The following is a 6,752-nucleotide window of genomic DNA, read 5'->3' on the forward strand; positions in this document are numbered from 1 at the left end:
TCGAGAAATAGGCCCGCGGACCGCTACTCTCAGCGGGGAAGACGTTTATAGTCTAAAGAAGAATTATGTCAAAACCAATACCTACAAGTTCAGTTTTTTTTAAAATAGGATTATTTATTTGTGGAACGCATTCCCTCTATCATTGCGTTGTCCAGAAACAATTTTCGCTACTTACGCTGATGTAATTATTTTAACATGTTTTAACTCTTGATGTAATCATTTTAACTTTTTATAAACTTAGATATTTTTTATAACAATAGCCCTTTTCACGGTTAGTTTTTCTCATTTGCATTACAATGTAATCTAGCATGTATGTGAGGCAATTTCGGGCTATTTTGTAGTTTTAACCCGAGATTGCCTCGCATCCACGTTAGATTACATTGTAATGCAAATAAGAAAAACTGACCGTGAAAAGGGGGCAATTGTAAGGCTTTTTTAGGTTGTCTGTCTAGTATGGGGTCTATGACTCTTTTGCAGATCATCCTTATGGCAATTACCCATTAAATTGAAATAAATAAGTAAATAAATGAATAAATAAACAATACTGCTTCCAGTATTGCGATCGGTAGTAGTCATTTTTCAAAAGTACTCTTAATCCGATCTGTTTTTTGGTAGCAAAATTTTTGGTGGCCTCTGTTCACCCTTCATCAGAGCTACGACAATCGTTATTGCTCTCGCTACAAGTTTCCGTTATTTAACTTTAAAACGGTGTGTAAGCGAGAGGAAGCGGTTTCAAAGAAAGCTTGTAGCCGGCGAGCAATAACGATCGTCGTAGCTCTGTGAAGGTAGACAAAAGCCACCGAAAATTTAGCTATCAAAAAACAGATCGGGTTAAGAGTACCTTTGAAAAATGACTAATAATGAACTTTGTTTAAGTGTCAACTGTATTTACCGCTGGGGCAATAAGCCATATCAAATCGTGGGTTGGTTCTTGAGGAGGGGGAAAACAAGAAGTACCCGGAGAAACACCTCTCGAAGCAGAGTAGAGAACCAACCAACTTAATTAACCTACATGTGACGCCAAGTTTGGGAATCGAACCCGGGTCACATTGGTGGGAGGCGAGTGCTCTCACCACTGCACCGTCCCTTCTCTCAACCCTAATATTAGGGACCTTACTTGGTCTTACTAGAGCACAGGCGTTTTTGAGAGGCGGACGGCAACCGGAAGTGAGCTGTTTTTCCTTTTAACTTGTCTTCACAGAACCACATTTGCATAGCTAAGTATCTTCTCTCCATTAGAGATGATTAATATAAAAATCTGGGAGACGTCACTGTCCTGGCACGAAAAATGGTCTCTTCCGGTTGCCGCTCGCGTCTCAAAAATGCGCGTTCTTAAGCTCCCTATTAAAATCAGAGGGCGTTTCTTAGTTTATCTTGGCTGCGGCCCCTCGTTATTTTTATTTGAGTTATTTGGTTAGGTTTTTAGATGTCCCTCTGACGGATTTGTTACAGGTAAATTTGAAATTCGGGTTGAAATGATTTTAACCTAGGTATTGTTAACTTTAATACACGTTTGATTGTTTATGATTATCAGACATTTATCAGTCAGTTAAAACTAAAAGAAAGTCATAACCATTTATGGAAGCTGAATGTCGGATCACATAACTTCTTTTAATCAAACGTGAGGAAACGAAGCTCTCCCCACTATTCACGGAAGGTTTTTGGAAAACACTCCTCACTCCTATACACTTGCTCCTTTGACGATTGATGCAACCTTAAAGGCCAAAAAAAAACCGTGTATTTTAGTTTGCTGGCCGTGGCCTTATCCATTCCTTTATCCCTGGCTAGCTAAAGGAAGGCTGAAATTGCCGAAAACGTAGTAACACATTCCTTGTTGAAAATAGTGTACGATATTTGCGAATTTTGAGGTTCTACAAATCTTTTCTTCATTTTACGTGAACAGTAAAATAGTGAAACTCTTTTCTGGTAAAAGTATTTAAAGTAATTATGCCACTTTGTTGGCTCCATAATATCACCTGCATACGAACTAGATTAAACTACGTTTAATTGAATATATCCACGGCGGCAATAACATGATGGTTATACCAACAATTGCAAACACAAACCGTTTAAAGATACTAAGCATAATTGCACCGCTGATTTAAATTCTACAAGAAATCTTTCAGAAGAGGTGGCAAATCTTGAATAAATATTTTGTTCATTAAAGATTTATCTTTAAACAACATATATATGTTAAGAGACAAAAATCTATGTGGGCTCAGTATTAAGGAAAATAATTTTAAATCAACTGCCTTTTCAAATATTACCTGGCTCTAGTTGTTCCGAGGTTGAGGATGTAATAAATAACTTTATCCGGTAGATAAGTTACGATCTAACAGTTTAAATCTGTGCAACAATTTAAGTCAGTATTCGCTCGAGTAACCGTGAATATACATACTCTAAGCACATCTAAAAGGCGTGTTCGAAAACTGTTTTATCAATGTTTAACGCGAAGTATAAGTTCTTTTTACACTCTGGATAGCGAATTATCCACTGGATAATAAACAACTTGGGCAAAAAGGTTTGTTGTGGAAATTTGACCTGAGAAGCCTGTGGCCCACCGGAGATAATTCCTGTACAATCACATTTTAAAGACGCGTCTACATTGCCGATTACTCAATTGAGAGACCAAAGATGAACTCGAGGAGTACTTACTGTATTTTCGGAGGCAGATCAGAACTCAGTCTGTTGTGAACTTCTTCCTTTGACAGAATGTCGGAGACTGTGTCTTCTATACTTTATATACGAAATGGATCGTTTGCGAACATTCTTTGTGAAACCGCAAGAGAGTTAATGGGTCACGAATTATTTACATTATCGGAAAAAGTACCCTTTTTTTACACCACGTTGGCTAGGTATTATGACGTCAACGTTCACTCTCTAAAACGTGTTTTTGTAGCACGTCCGTAAATCACGGAAACACGTTTAAATCTCTTTCCAGACGCTTACGAACTAGAAGTGGCTGCAAACATCAAAATGCGACTTCGACATCATGGCAAAAGGTTGTTTCCTGGAATTAGTCAAAACACTGCTGAAATGAATCGAGTCAGTTTGATCTGTTCACAGCGTGTACTTTGTACCTTGTGGGTTCACCAACAGCCATTTTCTCTTGCCAACTGCTTATAATGTTACTCTTGTGCAACCGACAATTGACAGTAAGACATCTGTCTACGAGCTCTCAATTATTTGATTTCAACTAATGATCTCAACTATTTGATTTCTCTATTTGTGAGGTCCTGTGTTGAGATGTGGGAGCTGCGTTCAACTGGACTATCCTTTCAATCAATATTTGCACGATAGCATGATTGAATGTTTATTTACAGTCTCAATACGCAGATGCAAAATGAAAGTGGCATATTTCTGTTGCCATTTGCCTAATGGTTTTTGATGTCTTTTTTTGAAATGAATTACTTAGTCTTACAATCTTTCTCGTATCATCTCGTATGTGTTGCGTTGCGCTCCGCTCAATTTATTTGGCTTCGATTACGTAGATTATAAAGATCAGGCGCCTTTTTTTTTCAGTTACTAAGGCCACCGATCCACGGTTTGTTTCAGCCCAGCTTCGTCTACTCGGCGAAAATTTCTTGTCTGCTATGCGTTCAAACGTTTTTCTGCCAAAGAATAGGAAATAAGTTGTGTCAGGAGTCCATTACCCGGTTCTGTACAACTCCGGTTACCAGTTACCGGTTACCCTCTTCTCGCTTCCGAGTCTCGGACCAAAACGGCCACATCGATTCCTTGCAGAATGGCATCGGAGTCAGAAAACCCGCACTAGTAAACGACAACTTCTATTGAGTATTTTGATTCCAGCGGTGGAAATTGTCACAGTCACCATGAGAAATTTGCCTTAAGATCGAGAGTTGGAGAGCTAAGAGTAATGACATACGTAAATCTGGTTTGAGGAATCATTTGGCAATGGAAACTGACTTGACAAGATGACAATCGACACAAGAAATCTCTCTTTGGTAAAGATAAATTGATAATTGTGTTTTTTTGTCAAATCACAGGAGGAATAAATTAAAATATGAAGGGAAGCTGCGGACTGGTTCGCAGTTGTCCGAAGGAAAATGACTGTACAAGCTCTGGAACAGACTACAAGTCTACTTATGAAATTAAATCTCTTGCCTGTCTGCTGGGACTAAAGGAAGTGCCAGTAAAGGTTAAGAATTACCCCTTGAAATAAACCGCGAAACGTGCTTTTACGTTTTTCTTGTGAGGAATTTCACGTCTTCGTTAGAACTTGACAGCGGTGTTTCGGCATCAACTATGCTCGGTACTTCTTATGTACAGCTTTCCGTGTGTGTGGGAGTGTGAGCGTGAGATTTTTCAAATAGCAAACGACATAATCATCCCCGGAGACTGCCAGGGGAGCGGTAACGGCGCCTGTCAAAGCCGTTTATCACCAGTCTGCTAAACAGGCTGCTAAATCCACGGAAGCCGCAAGTCTGACTTCGACTTCCTTGAGCAATTTGGTGGGGAGACAGACACATTGTTCTCAATTTCAGTAATTCAACAGTTAAACCGACAGCTCCAGATCTTTAGCGGTATAGGCCTGGGCTAGTGGCGCTGTGTTTTTGTAATCACATGAAAGTAAAATTACATTTCGTGTGATGACAGTAGAGACGACATGCGACCATCTCAAAGTAAAATACGAAAACTGCCTACAAATCAGATAAATTACATAAACAGCATCTCATAAAATAGATGTTGAAACAACTCCCGGAAAGAACTGCCCTTGAATGCAGTAACAAGAATTTTGACAGTGACTTACTAGTGCATTACAAACTGAAGTGTTTGCATTTCAAGGCGACAGAGAGGAGAGTAGAGAGAGTAAAGATCATAGTTTTCTCGAGATTGTTTGGAATTCAGAGAAACTAAAAAATTGGAGACACGCTCTACAATAAACCAAACACCGAAAAAAAAACCGAGTGTGGGGTAGGGTGGAGTGGGACCGTGAGGGGAGGGGGGGGGGGGGCTTGTTTTACATAAAACCATTAACAAAAATCGTACTCATTTCCCAAAACGTAATTTGTGATGTAACATCCACATCCACATCCCACCACGTTTCTCAGATGACGCTAGACAAATTAATTTCTTGCGCTGCAGCTCCGATGAGTGTACAAAAAGCCAATCAACCTCTCGAGTTTTCTACTACGGCGTTTCAAGGAAATAGGCGTGGTCCTTGTTTCTACGGGACCCCAATAACTGATGCTAAGCTGAAAGATATTAGACTGTGACGGAAAAAAATACGAAGCTATAAAAAGAACAAGAGTTTTGGATGTTTCCGCAAAGTTTGTTAAAAAGGTACGGCACTCCCACTACATTTTCGTTGGTTAGCCCCGCCTCTGCACCCTGCTCGACCCATGAACTCGGAAATGGCCTATTACAAAGTACAAATCAGTACTTTTTCAGGAGGCAAATATTCGATATTTTCGTTCGTATTATGGATTTACGAGAAAAAAAGGAATCATGTCGGAAGCTTTCAACTTGTGCGCTATGAAATTGTTGAGTTACTTAATCAGCGTTTGTGGGCGCGGATTAACCGGAAATCGACTGACGGGCAAGGCTGAAAGAATACGACGACATTATCGTGTAATGCGGAAGAGTAAACAAATGAAACTAAATCAGTTTGACCCGGTAGCTCTCCGTTAGAGCTTACACATTAGGCAAGGAGTGCTGAAAAAGCAAACTGCACTATTGTGTTCAGTGTAGCGGCATCGTTTGAAGAACGAGGCATCAATACACACCATTCATGTGCAAATAATTGGCTGGGTATTCTGAACTATGTTCCGAAGTTTAGCTCTGAAGTTTAGCTCTGAAAAAGCCTGAAACCTTAACTTAATCACGCCTTCAATTGTCCCCGAGGGAATAAAAGAGGACTAAACAACCAGAAAAGCTAATGATATTTCAGTACAGGAAGTGAAAAGGTCCCACGTCTTTGTTATGAACCTCGAAAGGTGGAAACGGTTCAGTATCAAATTAGAGTTACAGTTTTAATATTGAGCTTGTACGGAACGATGTAACTGATCCGTCGCTTCACGGGTGGCCAGCTAACAGCCTAAAAATAGCCGTAGATTTTCAGTAGTCGTGATGCATTCTATTCTGTTCATTCTTCCGCATTGACTGTTTTAAAAATATATTGAATGTCATCCTCTCTTTTTTCGAAACTGCTGAAGACGACGTTACTAGCGTACGAATCCTTCCTTTTTTTTCTGTGTGGAAACCGTGAGATATAATTCACTTGATGCTTCCCAAGAGAAACTATATAGATCGAACTACATCTCTCTCTTTTTTCTGACAAGTTATTGCGCCTCTAATCTGTTGCGTCATGTGTGGCTTTGCTTACGCAATAACGTGAGTACTAGACACGGCAACAACTTCATTACACATTAGAAGATCTCTGCTTGAAGGGTAGAAATTATGAGTTAGTTCCTGTAGGAAGATTAAAAGGCTGACGTGCCGCTCTGTTGAGCTGCAAAAGCTCATAAAGTCAGTTTTTAATCTTCGTTCGACAGTCAGTTTATGCCCTTTCTCAATTCATTTTCTAATTTCCTTTCTAAATTACCGTTCTGCAAAACACCCACAGAAGCGGCAACATCTTTAGAAACTTACCGTATCAGTTTTTCTTTTCCCAGCTGCAATTGTAGCTCCTAACTTGATAGTCTGGCGTTAATCTTTTTCTTCTACTTCTTGAAATACTAATCCTTTGTCCCCAGTACGCTGATAATAACTTCACTTTCTGGGATCACGTT

The 6,752-nt window shown here is 39.6% G+C and overlaps 1 protein-coding gene across 2 annotated transcripts in view; it reads right to left on the reverse strand.

Moving 5' to 3' along the window:
- The window catches only part of LOC137994899 (beta,beta-carotene 15,15'-dioxygenase-like), a 29,970-nt gene extending 23,218 nt beyond the window's left edge, over positions 1-6,752 (reverse strand). Inside the window, exon 1 of one of the 2 annotated variants that reach the window (XM_068840486.1) lies at positions 6,613-6,752. The gene's annotated coding sequence lies outside the window, so the exon portion shown is untranslated. Of the gene's footprint in view, positions 1-2,655; positions 2,772-6,612 lie in introns of those variants that run through there. The other variant, XM_068840482.1, reaches the window with a different exon arrangement.

This window comes from Montipora foliosa, chromosome 1 (genome assembly GCF_036669935.1).
Source record: "Montipora foliosa isolate CH-2021 chromosome 1, ASM3666993v2, whole genome shotgun sequence".
In the NCBI taxonomy this organism is placed as follows: domain Eukaryota; kingdom Metazoa; phylum Cnidaria; class Anthozoa; order Scleractinia; family Acroporidae; genus Montipora; species Montipora foliosa.